Consider the following 23,737-nt stretch of genomic DNA (forward strand, 5'->3'; position numbering starts at 1 on the left):
TTTAAGTTTCAAATGAACTCTTATGAAATAGATTCAGCATTCATTCAGACATTATTTTTGTCTTTATAGAAGTTTCTATTTTGTTAAATGGAGATTTAAAACATTGTGTGTTTCACCATAGGTTTTTCTGATCTGGTTATTGTTTTATGAGTTATTTAAAGCCCCATTAAAAACATTTTCTACAAATAAAAAGAGAAAATAAATGGAACTTAATAAGATCCTCTACAGTGAATGGGTGCCATCAGAATGAGAATTCAAATTAGTAATAATCCACAAGAAATCAACACTCAGTCCTCAACTAATATCTTGTAAAACAAAAAAATGTGTGTTTGCAAAAAACAAATCCATCATTTAGGTGTTTTAACTTTAAACTAGTGGTGTCAATTGATGAACTAATCACACATTTTTTTCTGAAATTAATCACAATTAATCTCATCAACCATTAAAGTTTTGAAATATACTTTTGCAATATTGCAATAAATTCACATGCAATATTCAAATTAATGTACAAAAAAACATAAAAATTTTATATTTTTAAATATTTGTTATATTGTATATTTTTATTACTGATACCAGTATTGATATATTTGTTCTGATGACGAAACAACTTATCTATATCTCAGATTAAGTACATTTTCTGCCAATTTTAATTTTTTGAGGGCACTAATTAAATAATTTTTTAAAAAATGATCAAAGCTAAAACTTTTGCTCTTTGCCATTTGTAAGATTGTATATGAGTTAGAATAAAATCGATCTACCTCTTTTAACTAAACAACAAATTTTCTCATCTAACACAGAAAATCGAATTATCTGAGCTATGCTATCCACAATCATTTTATAGTAATATGCCTGTGTTGTTTTTAGATTTCTCCAATGCAATTTCAGGAGAAACATCTAAGGCCAAGTTAATAATTCAATGTCACATAACTGACATTATCACACAACTAAATTAAGTCTCCTAAACTTTGAAAGAGCAACCTCAGACCAATAAAATCATCTTTTGAGTATTCACTGAAAGCTAGCAATCTACCAGATAATTTGTGTCAGAAAGTGCTTCGCTGAGTTTCATTAATCAATGGTTTCAGCCATAAGATCACAGAGATATGACTGTCCACACGTAAATTCTCTCTCACTCCTGCAGACAAAGAAAAAAAAAAACTAAGAATTAAAGAAGCATTTCATAAAGTTGGCTAAATCATTAGCATAAACCAACAACTACTTCAACCACAGTGTGTCAAAGTTGGTCAGATTGCAAGTCACTTTAAAACACTATAGTAGTAAAACTAATGTTCTCTCTGGAAGCACTGCTTGTCAAAAAGGGGTTTTGGATGAATTAAAAGATCGCAGCATAATTATTTGATATAAAGATAAAGATAAAATAAAAAAATGTATTTCAGATTCCATTTTTATTCAAATGTCAAGAACCGAAAACAATCTTTTCAGGAGCCTTCGACTTAATTATGATAGTCAGTGATGTTGGTTTACTCTTGTTATTGTCGAAAATAATTTCAACAGATGTGTAATTAAACAAAACAGATGCTGATACAGTATGTTTAGGAGCTGAATAAAGCTTTAATTGGCTCTGAAAAGCCATATCCATTATCATCGGTTCTTCCAATTACACCTTATTATTCGAACCCGACATGCCAGCATGCATCACTTGATTTCCAGCCGCTGTTCCCACACTCATTAGCTCTTGGACTTAAACTCAATCCAATTAGACAAAAAAAAAAATGGGAATAACTACAGATGTTGCCATATAGCTTAGCAACATGAGCCTTGGTTCTCATTTGTGCATTGTAATGACGAATCTAGATGACGAGAATGATCAGTTGCTAATTGGGCAGCTGCCACCTTAAAATCGATAGACTTTTAAAAGTCACCAATTTCTGGCTGGTACATTTATGCACAGGTCACTGTGTTACATAACATAATTGGTCTGTTAGCCTTTGGAGACATATTCCAGGCTTATGTTATCGTATTGTGGGTTGCAGCAACCTAAAAGTGTGTATTTTGACAGGAGGAGGTATTGTATGAAGTGCAACAAGCTTTATTTGATAAATCCATTATGGCCGAAGTGTATCCTTCAATGTCCATTGCTATACCAACACGCTGAAGTACAACCACCAATAAGGAGGTGGAAGAAAATGAGTTGACTTTTCCCTGCCCTGCGTTCTGTAATTAGTTTCCGACCTCCCGCCAGCCCAGGGAATAGACCTATTTGGCAGGGAAATAGACCTGCTGACCTCAGCAGGCTTGAAGACTTCCGACAAAGTTCCTGCGAAGGACTTTTGGCACATCTGCAATATGAGCACACGCTGGAGTTCATGTTATCTTGATTTGGACATGAGTGGTGCAGGACCTGGACAAAGTGATGAATAATAACAAATGCATTTCCAATAAACTCTTCAGGAAATGTTTCCACGCCAAAAACCTCATTTGTTTACGAGCTTCCAAAATAAATCTTGTGACTCAGAGAGATAAATTTGATATCCTCTACTGAGCGCCAAAGTGATCATTAAATTTAATGGTTCACTAAAATGTCCATTAGTCTCTTTAATAACATTGTTCAAAGCTTTAATAATGTGTTATCTTCTTGGAATAATACCAATGTAAAGATGACGTGAACTTTAAAAATCAGGATTGTCTTCCTGGTCCAAATTTATATTTTTGACTTGCAGGAACCTTAAAGAAAAAGAAAAAAAGTGAGACTCAAACTCAAAAAAAGAATGGATCAACTGATGCAAACTCTATATATTTATTGTTTGAATATATAACCAAATATTAAATAAAGTTCGAACATAATATGTATAATATTATTTATAAATATATATGCATTATATATAATAGTGTGTGCTAGTACAGCATGTACAGTATATATGCATGTGTGTATATAAATATATATACACACATATACAGAGACTATCTGACTATTTGTTTTTTATAAGCATTTATTTTTTCATTTTTGTCTTTTATGTTTAATGTTATATATATACACACACACACACACACACGTAGCAGTGCTATATGCCTGTATATGGGCAGATCTGTGCTATCACACTGCTATGAGTGTAATATTGCATTTATACAACTGTTCGATGGCATGAGTGAGTAAATGCATAAGAAACGACAATTCAGTGTCTTTAAAAAAGGCTTTTTTGCACAGAACTACTACCTTCCGCCACGGTTTCAAAAATCAAGCTGACAGTTTAACAGCTGAGACCAAGCCTCTGTTACTAACTCCAAACCATCACTTTAGAACCAGTAATGAAGGAACATTGAGTTGCCTTATTGACAATTTATTGTATTACTGTATTAAAAGCAATGTGTTAGGCAGAGTGGAGTATTAATAGAGAGAGAACTGGACTGAGCAAGTGGAGCTCACATCTCAGAAAACATCAGAGTAAATGTTTTAAATAAATTGTATCTTTTCTAAACAAACTGCATATTTAAAGTCTTAAGAATACTTTCTAGCCTAAAAATAAACTCTTAAAACTACATTCTCTGACAAAAAAACAGTAGTTATAAAATTATAGTGGATTCGGGCGTCCGCCATGACACTTGCCGTGAGAAATACCGCAAGCGGAGTGATACAAACGGTGAAACGGCTGGAGTTCTGTTATCACTAGAATATCACACTCCTGGAAAAGTCTCTCGGTCAATCAGATTCAACTTACAGAAAGAACTGTTGTGTAAATATTTATAAAACTCCCCAATTTTTTACAAGGCAACATCAAACCTTTCAAGTGCAATTACTCAGCATTTAAAACTTTCTTTACTTTCTATTTGAATTCATGCAGTATCCACTTGGGAGGCTCGCTAGAAAAACACAGCTTGCATGTCGAACTCAAGCTAAACGCATTAGCAGCACATTCAGACGTGACACTTTGTAGCTCTATGGCACCCAGGCTCTATACAGATGCAAATAACCTTTCCTCTATGTTGTGCACTACCCAAGCCATCTCTCTGTAATTATCTTGTCTTCTGCACATTACACATCAAAATGCTGCTAATAGAAAGTGACACGTGAGGTAACCGAGTCAAGCAATTAAGATGGAGGATTAATGAAAACCTCAGTGAACCCCTTATGCCCCGCAAAAAAATGTCATTCAGAAGCTGAGAACAAAGAAACCCCAACGGTGGGAGATTTTACTTGAAAGCATTAGGTAAACAAAAGAATGACAGAAAACAAAACTAATGGATCAAATTCCAAGGCACAAATTCAGTTGTTTCTTCATTTTGTTGTCTATGAACAACTAAATGACCAAGACTATAGAAAAATGATGAGAAAAATGGCTTTAAAGTTCTTGGACTGAATCTAGATGGCTTTATATACGAGTTCTCTCTCAATCAGAGCATACAAGACCATGTTTTGCTTAATTTTGACTAAATTTTTCTGAGTTACATCTTTCCATACATTCAAGCTACCATTTCAAAAAGTTGTTAACGATATGAAAGATACGTAATATCTTTGTACATGCATGAGATTAGATAAAATATAAAATTTAGTTAGATAATTTATCTGGCATAAAAACATCTGAGTTAGCAAACTAACTGAACACAACAGCATTAAAATTAATGTAATTGTGCATTAACACAACCAGCTAAAGTATAAAAACAAAGTAATTTCTATAACGGAAGCAAAAAAAAACCAGCATTTAGCTACATTTTGCTTAAAAAACTTTAAAATGAATCAGTGAATCATTTATTTGATCAGTGAACTATTAATTCAAATGAACTGTTCAAACAAACCAATGCAGTTATTTGTCAAGCTACTTTTTCTAACAAGAAGCTGTGAACTGTAGCATGTTACTGGCAAAGTTATCTTTATGTATTTTATCACTCCACAGCAATATATAAATCCAAGATAAAGAGCAGGTATGCTAAACAGAGACAAGGCATCATAAAGACGTCAGTTGGGAGACTGTTTATGCCGCGCACGAAGGATAAGAGCGATAAGATATCACATCATATACGTGCTACAGTGACTACCAGTTAATCTGCTTTGACGTGAAGAAGCCATAACCGTCTCCATCACACTTATAAGGGCAGACAGGATAATGTACATCTACCTCAGGCTAGATTAACCCGGATGGGAACACATTCTCTTGGATTCTGAGGATCTGAAGCTTACAAACAAGAACGTGGAAATTTACTACATGCACAAACCATTTTGTAGAAGAAACGACAGAAGTCACAGGTAAACCGTTTTCAGATTTCATATCCTGAAGCCCACTGACTTTCATTTTCTATGAGTGATTTTGTATCTTGTTTTGTAATTAGTTTCTCTTGTACGAGAGCAGTGTGATACCTCCCACTTTAAAAACTCAGCCATGCTTTACATTCAATAAAATGATTAAACAAAAATGAAAAGAAAGGCTATACTGGGAGGGGAAAAAAGCAGTGTTTAATCATTTTGTTTTTCAAATGCCATGCCACAGAGCCCCCGAGCGAAAAGTTCAGACATAATTGCTAATTCATATGGCCGGCGTGATATTGATTGCATACGTGTTGGACCAGAGGGCAATTCATTTGGAGTTTTGTCACATCTAACAAACAACAGGTGTGTGGTGCTGGGTTTTGGTGAAGTGTTGTCATTTGGGGGTTGAGGTAAAGGTTATTAAAATAAACGTTTAACACTAGGATGCATTTTCATGCATGGCCCTGAGGGTTGTGTGTTGCATAATCATTGTTTTAATCTCGTTAAGGAAGCAATCCCTCGACATGTAATGAGCATGCAGATCAGATATCTAATCGTGCGGCTTATCGCTAGCTGCTCAGAGGCAATTCTTCATTGTCAGGCCAGCGAATATCCCACAGATTAGCTGCAGGCAAGGTAGTATGATGTCCAAGTTGGCTATCCATATTCATATCCACATCTATATTTGTCCATGCTCATGTTGATTTGAGTATTAAACACTTGAATAGTATTAATTTAAGGTACATTTGGGACAGATACAAATGTGCAATTAAGTTGCGATTAATCACGAGTCAACTCATGACGATCATGCAATTAAACGTGGTTTAAAATGTAATCGATTGCCCTAAAATAAATAAAATAACAAAAATACCTTTAATTACATTTTATGTCAAGTCTTTACGTTTTCGGATAAACATATTTCCTATAAATATAAAGAATCACCCCCATGATTTTTCTCAAATTTCCTGACAATGTCAATATATATATATATATATATATATATATATATATAAAAGAAAAAAATTCTGAGATTGCAATCGACTATAGACCTATTACAGCAAGAAAGTTTGTTTGCAATTATGCATTATTAATGTAAATTCATTAGCTTGGGAAAAACAGCCTTTCATTTTTGATTATTTCTACTTGCATAGGTAACATCTCTTACTTCACGAGGCTAACACAAAGACTTTTTTCAACAAAGGCAATATGTGACTTGTATCTAGCACTGTGACAGAATCAGCACTTTGTTTGTAATTGCATTACCTTCTCATTCGTACATGGGATTCAGCCATTTAACCTTAGCTACCTGCTCTGGTAATTGTGTTATGTAATCCAAACTTTCTTTTCTCAAAGTCACTTTGACAAGAAACCGACTGCTAAGAATAAACCCATTCAGGTCCGGCTAATGTGCTTCTATACTTGCTCCATAGGCTTGAGCAAAAAAAAATTCACAAGAGACAATTAGCATAAATTACTATGTAAATACCTTGCTTATTCCTGGAGTAAATTAACCAAGAAAGTGACAACCCATTGTTGTTTATCCAGCAGAACTCTGCCAATTAGCCTTTTGGAGTCTCTTCACTGTCACCGTCATCTCCAAATGATTTGTCTCATCTGGATCATTGCTCAAGCACTTATTTCATGAATACGAATAATTTAAAACTTAATCTCTGACACTTAATCTGACACTTAATCTCTGAATATGCACATCAGTCATTTTCATTGGGTTTAAAGGGATAATTCACCCAAATACTACAATTCTGTCAATTACTCAACCCTGAATCTTGGTACCAAACCATTTTAATTAAATATAATTTCCAAGTCAATCTTATTTTGTTTTAAACAGAAGAATTGAAGCAGCCTTCCAATTTTAGAATGACACGAATGTGAGTAAATGATGACAAAAGTTTCATTTTTAGGTGAACTGTCCCTTTAATTATCAACAAAAAAAGTAATAAATATTCAACTGTTTCAAACTGACAATCCACTGGAAAAGTTAGAAATAACTAATCTGCTTGAATGACACACGGCATAATTAATGAAACCCCACACGCATAAATCAGTCAACGTCTGTTCACAAAGCAGCCTAATGAGTACAGAGCTGAGAGAGGGCGATCTAGGATCCATCAAACCCTGCAGCTCAGGAGAACATATCTGCCAACAGGCCCACCAGTGGATGGTGACAATATCTGTCTGATCCTGACCACAAAGACCACCCCAGGACTACACACAAGCAAACAAGTACACTCCACACAGTCATGCCCTGAGCTGCTTCATTAGCACCTGTGCAAAGCAGAGAAAAAAGATCCCCCTCCAAAAACTCACAATCCATATTTAGACGTATCAGTGGCGGAAATATACAGCACTCCCCTAGTAAAAATAAATATACTCAAATATATTTGAAATACATTTATTGTGTGCCAAGTACACTAAAAATACATTTAGATATTTATGTCCTAAATACAAATACCATTCAATTGTACTTTAGTATACTAAACTGGTATAATCATTTGGTACTTAATGCACTTTAATTGTGTGGAAGTAGTCAAACTGAAGATATAATGACATATATCAGACTGTGCTAAAGTCGAACTATATTGCAAGTATACTTCAGGTACACTTTAAATATCTTGCATTTAAAGACCAATATTATCACTATATAACTCTCATTAATAGTGACATCACAACTAATTTTATGCTTCATATGAAGAAATATGCCTTGTGCACAAGAAGTACTCCATATAATGTTTAATTATAATTTCTATATCAGCGAGTCTTGACCGATATGTCAGTAAATATGTTATAGATTTGAAATTTACATTGTTTAAACTAAATGTATTTTAAATATACTTTTTTTTTTTTTTTTACTAGGGTATTCACAAGCAGCCCATTTCTAATCTGCATATTAGAGTGATTTCTAAAGGATCCTGTGACAATGAAGACTTATGTAGTAATGATGCTTAAAATTCAACTTTAAACATCCCAGATATAAATTATAGTTGATTATATATTAAACAGCCACTTTAAATTGTAATAATATTTCAATTTTTTGCTGTATTTTGATCAAACAAATGCAGGATTGGTGAGCATAAGAGACTTCTTTGAAAACATTTACAAATCTTTCCAACCCTAAACTTTTAATCTAAAACTGTTTACCAACATTTTTAATATTTTTTCTACATTTTATTCATATTTAGTGATTCCATTAAGCAAAATCAGTTAATGAATCAGTTAATGAAGGACACATTCAAGGTAAAAATAGTGTTCCCATTAAAAAGAAGTAGCTGGTTGTTATCTACTTGTCAAGACTATAGCTACACTATAAAGTGAGTTTTCCACCAAAGCGTCTGGCATGGCTCAAAAACTGAAGACAGCTCAACTGAAGTGCCATCACTACCTTAAAGACATTTGACACCTCCGGGAAAGTCTGTTTCTTTGACGTGTAGCTTTCATCCCTCATGTTTTTCAAGACAGACTGAAAAAAGAGCTGCGATGGACCTGCTGAACCAACAGATGTGGCTCAGCACCATCCTTGATTTAAAATGGAATCCTGCAATTGATCAAGACATCTCAGGAAACATTTTGGTTTAGGCAATGGGCTTAATTTGGATGAATCATTTCACATTTTTATTTAGACTGTCACACTTGATTTAGTGTTAATGCACCATTTCATTCTTGAAACTGAAGTGATACTGAATGCTAAAATGTCTCATCCAGTTATTTAATTTCAGATTTGGACAAGAGTAATCCTTTTTTTCTGTGAGCTAATGTAACTTTTTAACTGGAAAGTGCCTAGTCCCTTTCCTTCTGTTATTTTCAGTAAAGAATCCAGTGAAGCAAGTTTCAACACCATCCAAATGAAAGACCTTTACAATCTCCTCTGTCCAAATCTTCCCCTTTCACAGAGATGAAGTCTGTCTTCCACCACCTGTCACTCTCCCCTCATATGTCTTGAAGCTCTACGGCCAATCATCTCTCAGTCTGACAGGACCTCAGTGGGACTGTTATGGGCAAGGATGTGAGTTTCTGCTGGAAGGCAAAAAGTGCTGAAAGCCTGATCTGTGATGGGCGATACAGCATAAACTAACAAGAACAAAAGTTCCTTTTTTTATGCCATTAGTGGAAGCATGTTTTTTTTTTGAAAATATATATATATATTTATGACTGGTTTTTCAGAAAGTTGATAATGATTTAGTATCATGGTATAATTTCCAAGTACCAAGCAGAAATTGCGAAATATTTTGAAGTAGGAACGCACTAGTGATGCGCGGACGGCGATTATATCTATGGGCGCTGCGCATAATACATGGGTCGGGTAATAAAAAATGCATTCTGATTATTTGCAGGTGGGTCGAGGGTGGATAAGATGAATCATTAATGATGCAAATATTAATTAAATTTTCTAAAATATGAACGTGTTTTAAATAAGCGACAGAAATGGAATAAACTGTAGGTCCAAATTAACATTTAAGTTATTTAACAAAACATTATTTAGGCAAGAGCAGTGAGGGATTTTCTATGTCTTTTGTTGTTTGATTAACATTATTAATGACAGTTGGCACAGCTTTATTAGGGCCTGTTCGCATATCGCATCTTTTGCACGCTCAAGTTCGTTATTTCAAATGTAGACATGTGGCAAGCGTGCACAAATAGCAATGTGGTCACAACGCAAATGTGGTACTGCCTACTAATGTTTCCAGGTGTGTCCACACTGCAGCGAGATAAAAACTTTTAAACATTTCAGAATGCTGCAAGTACACCGAGAACCTACCAATCACCTTCACCATTTCTGTAACAACACTGAAAGCTTAGCCAAGATGGAGGAACAGCTGATCATAGCTGTACAGGGATGGCCATTTTTAAATTTAGTGTAAATTTAGTAGCAGATCTACTGCGAGAGATTTTCCATACTGGAAACCCATTTATCCTTTGCTGAAACTTACAGTACGTTTCGTCATGGAGAGCGCAGGTCATGGTTGCTTGCAACGGTATACGCAATGGGAGCGCAAGCTACCGAGCGCTTTGGAAAGAAGGAGAAAGTGGCATGGCTAGTGTTTTGGAAGTGACTGTAAGCGCACAGAAAAGCACCTTTGGAGGGCGTGAGTACTGAATGGCTTAAAAAGACGTGAAAATAATACTGTGGGAATGAGTAATGCGACATATGCGCAATCTCGCACCGAAATTCAGGACCTGATTAAACATAATTCTATTATACAGAGAATTGTGAAATAGATTTCCATGACTTTTACAAAACTTTCTGGGTTTATTAATTTTTCAGAAACTTTCCAGGCATGGAAATTATGCTGAACCAACCCCTAAATGTGACAACTGTGCGCGGGTTGGGTGCGTTTATCTAAATCAGGCAAAAATATATATGCAGGCGGGTGGATAATTCATTTGAAGCTGCAGATCTGGGTGAAGTTTTTTTGAAGGAACATATTAACCCTTTAAAACCGCACGTATCATATTTGATACACGAGTTTCTAAGACATATATTGAATCAGTGAGAGCAATACTTTCTTTGAAAACCTGTTGTATCTATTTTGATACGTGTATTCTGCCATCTTGTGGAATTTCACTGTACTGCAGGCAGTAGAGGGGTGATTTTTTATCTTTTCAAAATGGCAGCTGCGATTGGATCAAGCCAAACGCTTTCGGCAGGAAAATAAAGGGTAATTTCAAGTTGTTAAGGTAAAAAATGATATTGGATTGCGCCTGATATAATTAATTTAACACTTTCTGAATTGAAATAATGCATAATTACTTAATAATTTAATCATTAAATTACAAGTAAATAGTGTTGGAAATTGTGTATCAAATTTGATACATCAGGTATTAATGGTGCTTAAGTCTAAACAGTAATGTCAAATTGTAGTAATGTTATCTACTTTATGACTACCACAGTGCAAACACACACAATATTGGGATGATTCAATTAATGGCAATTAATGACTGAAATGTCATATTAAAATATATATTGTGTTAAAAATGCACATATTAAATTTGAAACTGCAGGTATAAGGTTCTTTATCCCTGAATAGTCGTGTCAAATATTTTTTTTTATGTAATCTACAATATGCCTACCACAATGTCATCTTACAATACATTTAGGTTATTTTTACAGTAACAATTCCTCTAAAATTATAATCGATATGCTGGAATCATCAATTTTTATGTGTATTTTTAGATGCCAAAAAGATTAGAGAAAGAAGAGAGAGAAAAAAAAGCATCTTCAAAATGTAATCGACATAATAATGGATGGCAATTCAAGTGACCTAGAGCAGTTAGAGGAAGAGGAGGAGAAGGAGGAGGAGAATGATGAGGAATGGATTCCTCAGGCCATGCATGATGATGGAAGTTCAGACACCAGTGATGAAGAAGATTATCAAGTCGAAAGTGCAGTCCAGAGCAGCATAGAAGTTGAGGTCCCAACAACACAGGACAGATTCAAATGGCAGTCGGTGAAGGATAATGCAAAAAAGAAAGAATACAGATGGAGATAAAAACAATTTCAACCTCCATCTGTCGATTTCATTGCATCTGATGAGGGAGGGACAGAAGACAGGTGTAACTGGACTCCATACATGTATTTCAAACAGTTTGTCACTGATGAAATGCTACAGGAAACGGCAGAACAAACAAATATGTACAGCGTACAAAAAGAGGGCAAGTCAGTAAACACAACTGCCAAAGAGATAGAGAAAGTTGCAAGCATTGCACCAACAATCACTTCTCACATGTGTACTGTAAGAAGTGTAAGGTGCATCTTTGCCTGAACAAAGACAGAAACTGCTTTCGTGACTACCACAAAGTGAAATAAAAGGACTGGAAAAAAGATCTATGTAAAAAAAAAAGAGAGAAAAACTGCCTAAAATGTTCTATATTTTCAAATTGTTAAAGGCATAATAGATTTTTTTGTATCTAAAATCTACACTGTTGTAAGCAAAACGTTCCCTAAAAGCCTGATGTATCAAATGTGATACAAAAAATATATCATAAACAAAATGAGTTGGCAAAAAAAAAATTTTTGGATTTTGATTCAAGGATTAATAATCATCTAATTTCCAAAAATATATAATTTTCTGCCATTTTTTTAATGTGTCAGGCTTTAAAGGGTTAAGTAAAAAAAAAACAGTAATTTGATTATGACTCTACAATTAAAAACTATAAAACACATAATATTAGATAAGTGCCTTTACATAATAAATTCCTTAAGCTAAAAAGTAACATGACCAAGAAGCTTAGTTTTCTCAAATCTGCTTAAAATGCAAGAATGACGTCAGTGTGTAACAGGTGTGTCGACCTGCCATCAATCACAAAGACAGTCCATTCAAACAAGCATCAGCTCCTCAGACACGCACGCTAGAATCGTAACAGGTTTCTTTTTTTAATCGTTCGCTGTCTTGGCTGGCCTTTTGAGTATGCAGGCTTCTCAGCTGTCAGTCAGGCAGTGTGTGTGAGCTTTGGCCTTGCCAGTTTGTTTTGTGCACTGTCTGACCTCCCTCTGAATGATATGTGTTCTTTCAGGCCTCCCAGAGCGCTAGCACAGAGCCGCGCAAACTAAATTACGGAAGATTACTGTCAGTCGGCCCTTTGCCGCCGAGGTCTCATTTACATAGGGAAAACAAGGCAGGAAAAAAGGGCCATTATTGAAAACGGATTTATGAGGGATCCCTCATGAATTAAAGAAAGTGCATCGCATAATGTGGCTTTATTGTGTTTTGTCCAAGTGCCGGGTTATGAAGACTGTACTGACTTAGAGGGAGTCGAGGGACCTGGACGTACCCTCTGAATCTCAATATGGGAACGCTAGCCATTCTTTAACATTCTTTGGATGCTGGAATGGAGAGTCTAGCTCTTGTTCCTCTGGGGAATGAACATTGTGAAACACCATGTGTGTCCACTGAATCCTGAAATATTGCCAGCCTGTCTTTTATGTACATCTATACGCCACTGCTATGGCTCTCAGCATGCTAATTTCTGCAGGAACAATAGGGTTATACTGTGGTCATTCGCTGCAGCTCTTATTTGACCCTTTATATTGGTTGCACTATAAATATTTGGTGTGCATAAAACATTTAAAATAAGAAAGCAATAATATGCATGGCTTTTTAGAGTTGGATTCTTATTTAGTTTATTATAACATTTAATAAAAATGTCATTAAATCGAATTTAATTAAGTAATTCATTTAAATGTAACAATTATAACAACACATGTAATTAAATGTAATTTAATGTTAAATCAAATAATTTCAACAAACATTGTGCAGTAAAAATGCAGAAAATGTGCATGATCAATTACATAGAGTAACATTAACTGAGACACACACATACACAATGCAAATTACCAATAAAAACCCTCTAATTATTGTAATTATGTTTGTACTTTAAAAATATGAAGACAATAATTTGCCTTTTTTGACTTCTTATTTCATTGATTATAACAAATAATATTACTTTTTATTAAATTCTAATTCTTAATAATTTTCTGAATTTACCTTAAATGTGTAGCTGTAATGCCATTTTGAAACAGTTCAAGGATGAAGAGTTGCATGCAAATTGTCCTCCTCATTTACATAATACATTTAGACATTCAATACTATGTTTCATGTTATCTGTAAGTAGTGCATGTCATAAGTGACATCATCACATGAATATTCACAATATAAGTACTCACAAGCCAAAGCTAAATTATAATATACCTTAAACTGCCACCTCAATATTTGACATGAATCGCTTCTCAGTCATTTTGAGCCGAAAGACAAGACAAAATCTTGATACTACAAGACAACCTATACTACTACTGCAACCATTTTTATAATGAATGCCACAGTGCATGCTGGGAACAGGACAAATGGGACTATTTGCAAAGGACTCAAAACTATGCATTCATCAAACTCACTTGCTATACTTCTTGTTTTGACATTGAAAAAGTATGTAGTAACAGAAAATGCATTTCCTGTGTTCCAGAAAGTTGAAAGCTTTAGAATAGTAAACAAACAAACACATTTTTTTAAATATTATTTGCTCAATGTTTTTTTTTTTTTTTTTTTTTAGTGTGATAAGAGCATGAGCCCAATTTTAAATATCTATTTTCAATTCAGGTAGTCAAAGAGAGGCTGTAGGCTTTGAAGGGTTGTATTGTACCTAGGATTCCCTTTAAAGTCTGTTGCTTCAGAGGTGGAAAAAAATGAGAGCACATCCTGTAACATGTCAGATGTGAGTGCTTAGTGTTTGCTTTTTTCGCTTGACAGACTTGGGAGACTTGGGGCCGAATAGTTCGCAGCAATTTCCTCTGAAATGCAGAAGTAGGGTTCAGACGAAAGTGAAGGAGGACGTGGTAGGCGGTCCTTTTTCATCTCATACAAAGAGGTCTGACTGGCTTCTGATTGACCGCCCAAAAATATAGACATACTCTCTATTAATCTACAGTACCTATGTATGTATGTATCTATCTATCTAGATAGATAGATAGATAAATAGATAGATAGTATTTTATATAATATTTTAACAGTTGTTAACTATTTTCACTGTAAACCCCTCTCGAAAAAAAGGGTCTAGAAACCCTCATGCACTATTTTGTACCTTTGTCATTAGTTCACTTGCCATTTCTATCGCTTCTTATTATAGTTGAAGCTTGGACTTAATTATCAACTGGTAATAAGGAATTGGAATCAGTGTCTCTATCTATATCACACAATCATCTTTCTTTCTCTCTCTTGTTCATTCTTTAATTTACACAGGAAATTAGTATAGTCAAATTTCATCTATATGTAGCCACCAGGAGCGGTTCAAGGGATAATCTTTTCCTGAGTCGCAGCAAGGTATCACATCACTGTCAAAGGAAGCACAGCTCCATATCCATGTAATACACCCAATCAGCATCGCACCATTGACCTCTACATCCAGAGTGTGTCACTGTTAATTACATATCCACAGACCTCTCTATAATCACAAAATGCTCCAGAGGTCTCTTAATGGACAATATAAAATAATACAATTGATTTTTCTATATTCTGACAAAGCATAGCGTCTCCTCAAACAAAGTTTCATATAGTACAGTATGCACTGGTTCATTCAATTAAAAATGTTTTAATGAGTTATACTGTATGTAGCGCTATGGTGTGATTCGTTATTGTAAGCCAGCTTATTTGTATGTAAATTAAGCAGTTTTTTGTGATTATTCAAAATGAGTTCCTACATATAAAGGAAAAGAAATCATAAAAATATTGAAATGATTAAACACTACATGATTAAATAATTAAAATATATAAATGTATTTTATTAAAAACCAAAGTAGAATTAAAGGGACAATAAGTAACTTTTTAGGTATTTTATTATCTAAAATCAATATTTTTATTCATAAATATGCCCTCAATGGTGTACAAATACCTATGCCAATGTTTAAACTAATCCTCGTAAATGAAGAATTTATTATCTTTATATACATGGGACGGGTAGGTCGACGGAGGCTTCCATGTAGTTCCGCCATCTTGCAAAACTATAATAGCAGAGAGGGACAAAAAGTACTAAGCCAACGCGTTTCCACAACGCGTTTTCGGTCAGAGCCAGAAACGCAGGTGCAGAGCAGTGAGAGGCGCTTGAAACTGCTCCGGCAAGTTTAAAAGTCTGGATTGCATTCTTATTATGGACCATACATATGCCGCGCCACAGGAGAAGAAAACATCGTCGCCAAAACAGTCAAAAATAGAACGTAAAAGGAAACGTGACCGTAGATTACAGAAAACAAGAGTTAATGTCGGGGAAGCTTTTTCTAGGTGGAAAGAGCTAATGCTGGATAAAGATTTCAAAAGAGACGCTGAAGTGGCCAGTTTTCTTCTCGACAGGTAAGTCAGTGTTACAATCTATATTACAATATTTTTTTTATATCTAACAATGCACATTATTCAGAAAATATAACGAATAAAGAAGACATAACTACTAATTACAATATTTCATGTTTTCCACAGTCAGTAATTCATACTGTAACATTCGTTTGTTTATGGTCATGTTGCAGTTTGTTTGAAATAACACACCTGTTCACCTGAAGGAAAACTCGACGAAGTGCTATTAGAAGACATCCCGTCAAAGCTTTTTGGTACATATCGCCTACCGTAGATGCAACGCGCATTTGAAAAAGCAAGGCGCTGGAGAGCAAAATTAGTTTGAATGCAAAATACAATTTCACCACTAGATGGGAGTAATTCCTACTTAGTGTCCCTTTAATGATTGCAAGCATCCAAGCAACGAACTTTAGAGGAGATAAAGGGATAGGTCACCTCAAATGAAAATTCTGTCATTAATTAATTTGTGTTTCGAAGATGAATGAAAGTCTCACAGGTTTGGAACGAAATGAGGCTGAGTAAACAATGACAAAATTTCCATTTTTGGGTGAACTATCCCTTTAAGTTCCTGAAGGAATACGTATTTTTGAACAAATCAGTTGAGTGAATGATTCAATGACTTCCTCATAGAATCAGACACTTGATTCACTCTTGAATTAATCAAATGAATCGGCTGAATGACTGAACCAACGACTTACTCATAAAGACACATGCAACATAATGAAACGTATAAACATGCAAATTGTACTTTCGCTGTAGTTGTACTACTTGAACTACAAGCAGCTTAAACTTATACAGTAGCTTGGAAAACAGTAGCTCAGCAGCTCCCCCAACATTGGTAGGTGTTTTCAGGGAGGTTGCTGTTGGGGATGTGCATTGGAGGTTCTCAGGATTAGAAGAGACGCTTTGGAAACACCTGGGGGTGCTTGGGAGATGCGGCTGCCAACCCTAAGCTGTGACACGGAGCTTTGTATGGAGATCTTAGGCTTTGAGTCCCTGCTATCTCAGCAAAGTCCACCCCAGATGTTTCACATTCCGTCATGATCCCAAGGATTACTGGAACACATGACCTGAGCACCTTTGGACCGCGGCGCTTACGCAGGTTGCCACACACACCCAAGTGGAAATGACAGAAGTTGTGTGCACATCAATACAGGGTTCATTTTGTGCTTGCACAGGCAAAGTCCCAACTTAAACCCTCAGAACACTAGGGTTATAAAACAAGGGGTGTGTATTAGTAGCCTACTTTATGAAAACAAAGCTTTGACGTCAAACAAGCCTAAAGTCTGGAGGACGTTTTGGAGGAATTCCAAATGAAAGAATGTTTGGCCCCATAGCTTTTTATACTGTGAGAACTGGGTCCCTTGAGCAGTGACTTATTCATGTGTTTTGAGAGATTCCCATTAGATACTACAAACCCCAATTCTTCTTCCTGGGTTAGATGCAAAAATAAACATGACAGTTGGAAACAAACTGTAGTCCTACTTCTCCAGTTAGTTCTTCTCATACTCTAAACACACATTAAAGCACTTTATGTTGTTTATAGCAAGCCTTGAAACAATTTGCTGGACCGTTTTTTTTTTTCCCCTTTCTACATCAGTAATGCCTCTTGGAAACACTGCCAGAAGAAGCATTAGCTTTGTTTTTCATATGCCGATCTCTCAGTGCAGCATCCAAAGCAAAGCTGACAGGCAACCTGAAACCTGCCAGTCGGACGAAACAAGACAATTGTTCTCGGCTAAAGCACTGAAACATCTTTCTAAACAGTATGACCGTCTGCAGGGCCAGGTCGTGGGACCAGCGAACAGAAGTTTTGGGATGGTGTGAAAAAATCCGATGGATACCATCCAAAGCCCCACATGCTCAGCCTACGGGAATTAGGCTTTAGGAATGTTGTCATCGCAGCTCGAGTCGCAGACAGGCACAAAATTCTTTATTTTCCCTTTGGTGCTTTTTATTCTAAAGTGGTCTTTCGTTGGATCTGGCAAGACATATCCAAGAGAGGAATGAGAAGTTAAATCACACAGATAGGCAAGAATGAGTCTGTCTACTCCAAATATAGTTTCCATGGGGACTGACTTCATCTTTAATTGCTAGTTTGAACAGCACAGTGGTAGAAATTTGTTGTTTTGTTGATGACCTGCACTGCTAATGAGGAACTCTGAGGGTTTCTGTGCTGGAAACTTATCTCAGGCTAACACAATGTGCATACTTTCAAATTCAAAATGGCTGTCATTAACACCTTCAAAAGAATGCAAATCAGCTGCAATTCATTTTGAGAAATTTAGTAAGAAAAAAAATATAGTATCTTTATTAGGAATTAGCATCAAATGAATTAATTGAGTTGAAGCTGAAGGGTGTACATTTTTTCAGTGTTAAAATGCTCTCTCCTATGTCAGCTTAATATGCACAGACAACTATATATACAACTATATATATATATATATATATATATATACATATAAAACAGTGGTGCTTCAGTTGTCTGATGATATATACAAATGGAGAAATATATGCTATTGAAAATAAAACACAATGAGACAATGTTAGAATGTAGAATGTCATAATGTATTTCATAACAGCCATTTTCAACATTGGTATTAATAAGAAATGCTTCTTGAGCTTGCAAATCAGTATATTAGAATGATTAAAATTCAGCTTTAGTATTAAAGGAATAAATTAAATTAAGTATAAATTATGAAATATTAAAATATATATATTTTTTAATTCCAGTAAAATTTCACAAGATGAGAGTTTTCACTTTGTTACTGATAGTGAAAAAAAATACTAAAATGTATTTGAAATAATTTTTTTTCATGCTAATTATACTAAAAAACACATTTACATATTTACCTACCCAATAAAAAAATACCCTGCACTTGCACTTTTAGTATACTTACTATAGTTTTACGACTAAAGTCTGTTAAAATAAAGCAACACATTTTGTACTTAAAGCACTTTACTTGTGCGGAAGTAGTGCTGAAATCCAACTAAATGTATATACTGAAGTATATCTGATTGTGGTGTAACTACTGCAAGTATACTTTAGGTACACTTTAAATATCTTGCATTTAAAGACCAATATTATTTAAAAGACAATAAAACTCTCATTAATTGTGACAATACAACTCTTTTTAGGCTTAATATTAAGGAAGGTGCATTGTGCACAAGTAGTACCCTAATTAAAGTTTAATTATAATTTTCATATCAGTCTCGAGCAAAATGTCAGTAAATATGTTCATAGATTTGAATTATGAAAACATATTACTTTTTTTTTTTTACATATTACAAATAAAAATCTGGCCAACCCTGAACTTTTGATTGGTAGTGAACATATATGAATAAATATTGTTTATATATCAGATTTGCTGACACTAATGGTACAGAAATAACACATGTTTAGCTTTAAATAACATTACATTTCTCACTGACAGTTTCACAATACAATACACTATTTTGACAGCAGCGTTATATCTCTGGGAAATAGACCGGAAACCAGTTATGACAGTAGACGCTTCAAAGCTTCAGCTGACAATTAACACGAGGAGAGAAGCACTTCATGTTTAGTGGGTCAACAAAAACTAAACATCAAATTCATATCAATGCTGCAAAGTTTAATTAGCAGAAACAGACTCTAATTGACAGAGACTGCTAAGAGGCACAAGCAAACGCCCACCTATACGGCACAATAAAGATTCTTTGCAGAGTATTTAGCATGTAAATACAGAGCTTCCATACTGTTTGCACAAATGACTATTTCACAGTTATGTACATCGTAGTGCTTGTAAAGGAAATAAGCATCCTGTCCTCTTCAGGGAAAGCTTCATTCCAACGCACAATTCATTCACTTTCAAACTTGCCTCACACTGTGCTTTTGATAGATCTTGGGATAAATATATCATCTCCGATATGAGATGATAATAAGATTCATAATGTCATAACAGTTAAGTCGGGACAACAAATGCTAAGAAACTGCCTCAGAACCTCCTGCTTCCCAACGTCTGAGATCTTCCAAAAGCTTGAAAACAGTCTGACCTTCCACGAGTCGGTTTTATGACACCTCTGTAATCACCACGTCCACCTCATTAACTAAGTGAAGCATGTTATAATGCTATTCCAAATTTTTTATTCCAAATTGAACGCGTCTGTGGAAATGTGGAGCGTAAGCTCAAGGTCAAAATTCACCGGGGGACTCTGGGAGAAATGAAAATTACATATTTTAATCATCATAAAAAAGACAGGGGAAAAGATGATTTGAATCCAGCCGCCCGGCAATAAAAAAAAAAAAGACTAGAAAAAGATTACATCTCTGTCCAGCAGCAGGAAAGAAAATTACAGACCTTTTGACTTTGTACCTGAGTTCAGTGTAAAGGTAGAGCCATTGAGCAAACAGTCGTAAACAAGATAATAGTATAATTTATCACTAGAGCGATATTTTGGGCTTAATGCAAAGCTGTTTTGTTTTAGCCTATTATAAGCATTAGCTCATTATAGGCTTATTTTGCCCTTCATTTTAAGGTCAGGCTTTGAAATTCCAACGAAAAACTGAGGGAAAGTGTGCTGGTCTATACTTAAAAAAAAATGCTTGTGAGCTTCTCTGCAATTTGTTGAATTTGCATTACTGACTCCTGTCTTGTTGTCGCAATTCGGCATTCAGAAGAGACGGCAGCAGTGTGATCTACGACTGAAATATTTATCCACATGGCTCTTTTCTGCTGAGAATGTTCTGCAATTGCTTTCCTGAAAGCAATGTGCCTAATGGTGAAATGATGCCTGCCAAAAATGACAGTAAATGACTGTAATGGTTTTTGGAAAAGGCTTTGATGACTGATTTTACAGTAGCACTGCAATGTTTCTGGAAGCTGCTTCTTCTAGGCGAATAGCAGTGAAAATTGTACGCTAAAGAAGTCTGAAACACCATTTTATGCTAAAAGCTTTAAAATGATCAGAATTATATTGCAATACAAATGTAAACATGTTCAAGGAATAGTGCACCCAAAAATGAAAATGTCTATAATGTTCTTTTCCTTTCTGTGAAAAAGAATGGTAACCAGGGGCTATCAAGTACCACAAAATATAATATATTACATTGCAAGGCAACTTTTATGATACATTTATGGGATTTTTGTCATTTTTAGAGCTTTACAGCCTCTTGTCACCATTTATTTTCATTGTATCGAAAATAACAGCATGAACACTGTGCTAAACATCTAAATTTCTTTCTCACTGAAAAAAAACGGGTTTAAATTAACATGAGGGTGAGTGAAGTATGACAGAATTCATTTAACTGAGTGAACTATCTCTTTAAAGTCAAACAGCATAGTGCACATCAAATCTTTTGAGATTACTGAATGAACCCTAGAAGTTAAGTTGAAAAAAACTGAAAAACTAAGTAAAAAACTGCCATAAAGGGAATCAGTTCAAAGGGCCCCTGTAGACAGATTCACCTTTACTGGGGTTCCAAAACGACCGCACCACCTCAAAAGATGAATGATCATGTCAGGTAAAACCGACCAACAGAATCAGAACAGAGATCAAGCATGTGGATAAAGCCCTGAAAGCACAAAAGAGCTGTAAAATAAATGGACGAGATAGAAGAAAACAAAATCCATTTTGGAATGACATACAGTTGACAGCTTCAAAAAAAGGAATAATAAAGAGCTGCTCTATTGGCCGGTGGCTTTGTTTACTGCACTTTTTTTATTGTGTCTATGTGTCTTTCTAATTTTAATATTGATTTTTCATTGTTTAACTTATTTAAACGACTTGTGAATTTTCTGCTTTGTTGGAAGAACTGTGTAGACAGGACTTTTAATGGACTTGTTTGCAATGCCAAACGAAACACATGTTGACAGCACCAAAGTGCCTGGAGCACAAATCAATAAATAATTGTGGGCAAATTGGTCAGCTCTGCCCCAAGACAATAAGCAGAAATCAAAGACCTTCTGGGAATACTATATGTGAAAAATGAAAACTGATGAGACATCTTATGATCTAGTACTCATAAGTGAATTATCTTTCTCATTTTGATATTGCAGTGATGCAAAAGGATGCTTTATTTAGTAAAACATCATACTGTATACACACATTTTATACACATGATATAAATATTATTTAAATACTAATACATTCATACTATATATTTTTTTAATCAATAATTTAATGTTATATATAGGGATGGATGATACATTGGTAGAAATTTGTCAACTGGCAGAATGATTTTGCTGTGATTTAATGTTATATATAGGTCACGAAAACTAATTCAGTTGTATAACTTTGATAAGATGAAATAATAATTTGTATTATAATACTAAATATATTTCTTATATATTTCATTTACACAGTATAGTATAAGGAGTGTTTTTATACATTCGACAACCACATATGCACACATATAAAATATAGTATATATAAATAGAAATATTTTATGTGTATAAGGCTACATGTGAATATTATATTTAACCTATATAGCTAGGATTACACAGCCAACACTTAATTAGAAATTAATTTGCCTAAAAACTAAATGTCTGTCTTATTTGGATGTGGGTGAAGCCGTAAAGATTCTATGATCATCAATCTGAGATGTGTCGAGATGTGCACTGCAAATCCACCTACAGTGCACGGTGCAAAAGACAAATGGGAACATGTAGGGTATGAACCTTTCCCGGGTAACCTTTAAAATCCTCATGGAGGCAGCCTGTGTTAACGCCGAATTATACTGCACACACCTTCCCACTAAGATGCTAAATGACCTTCCGTCTCAGACTGCATGCGATTGTTAACGTGTCTTTCAAGAGACGGAAATTAACATTAAATTACAGCAATGTGAAGATTAGCTGATGCTGACTAATGTGTTCAATTAAGATGCGAGGCAGAACCCTCCGTTAACTGATCAACCTTTGACATGTTATTTCCGATGCCACGAGTGCGTGGGAACTTCAGAAACATAAAATGAGTGCCTTGCAACTTTTGATGGAGTGAAAGCAATAAGTGAGCTAAATGAATTTGATTTGATTTCTTGGGTGCTGACAAAACTTTAAATAAGTTAGTATAGATAGATAAACATCGGTGAGGGTATTGCTTCAAGCACTGGGGATTTTAATTCATCTTTTGATTCCATTCACCAATATGATTCATTCTTTCGGTAAATGATATCATTAGGCTGAGACAAATGCCTTTTCATCTAATGTGAGTCAATGAATCAGTCATTGAATCACTGAGTCATTCACATCTAAAGCGAGTCTTGTTACGCCTTATTAAACTTAATGTCTTCAAGTGAGCTAAAAGATGAAGAAATGGCTTCTAAGCACAATAAGCTTTTGCTCAACCAAAGAAAATAGAGCAGATTGATTTGTTTTCCTCCATTTTGTCAACTAGAGCCGACGTTTATCAAGCAACCAAAGCAGCCATGCACTTCCAAGGAAGATTTTCAGTGTCAGCGGAAGAGAACGAGAAAGATTCATTGACTTAAAAAAAAAGATCTGTTCAAAAATACACACTCGTTTACTTAAAACGATTCGTTCCGATTTGTCCCTTGGCGAAATCGAAAAAGCATCAGAAAAGTAATGAGCCTAATCCTGGCCGACGAAAAAACATTTCAATTCAATCTCGGCCGGATAAACAGCTGCTAATCCCACTAAAAGCACATCTTGGCTTGAAAGTGGAGCAATTACTTCAACATTAGCTTTCAAGC

The 23,737-nt window shown here is 35.0% G+C and overlaps 1 protein-coding gene across 1 annotated transcript in view; it reads right to left on the minus strand.

The window, feature by feature from the left end:
• The window catches only part of spon1b (spondin 1b), a 64,054-nt gene that overhangs the window by 26,970 nt on the left and 13,347 nt on the right, over window positions 1-23,737 (minus strand). The gene's annotated exons all lie outside the window — the stretch shown is intronic.

This window comes from Carassius auratus, chromosome 25 (genome assembly GCF_003368295.1).
Source record: "Carassius auratus strain Wakin chromosome 25, ASM336829v1, whole genome shotgun sequence".
Classification (NCBI taxonomy): Eukaryota; Metazoa; Chordata; class Actinopteri; order Cypriniformes; family Cyprinidae; genus Carassius; species Carassius auratus.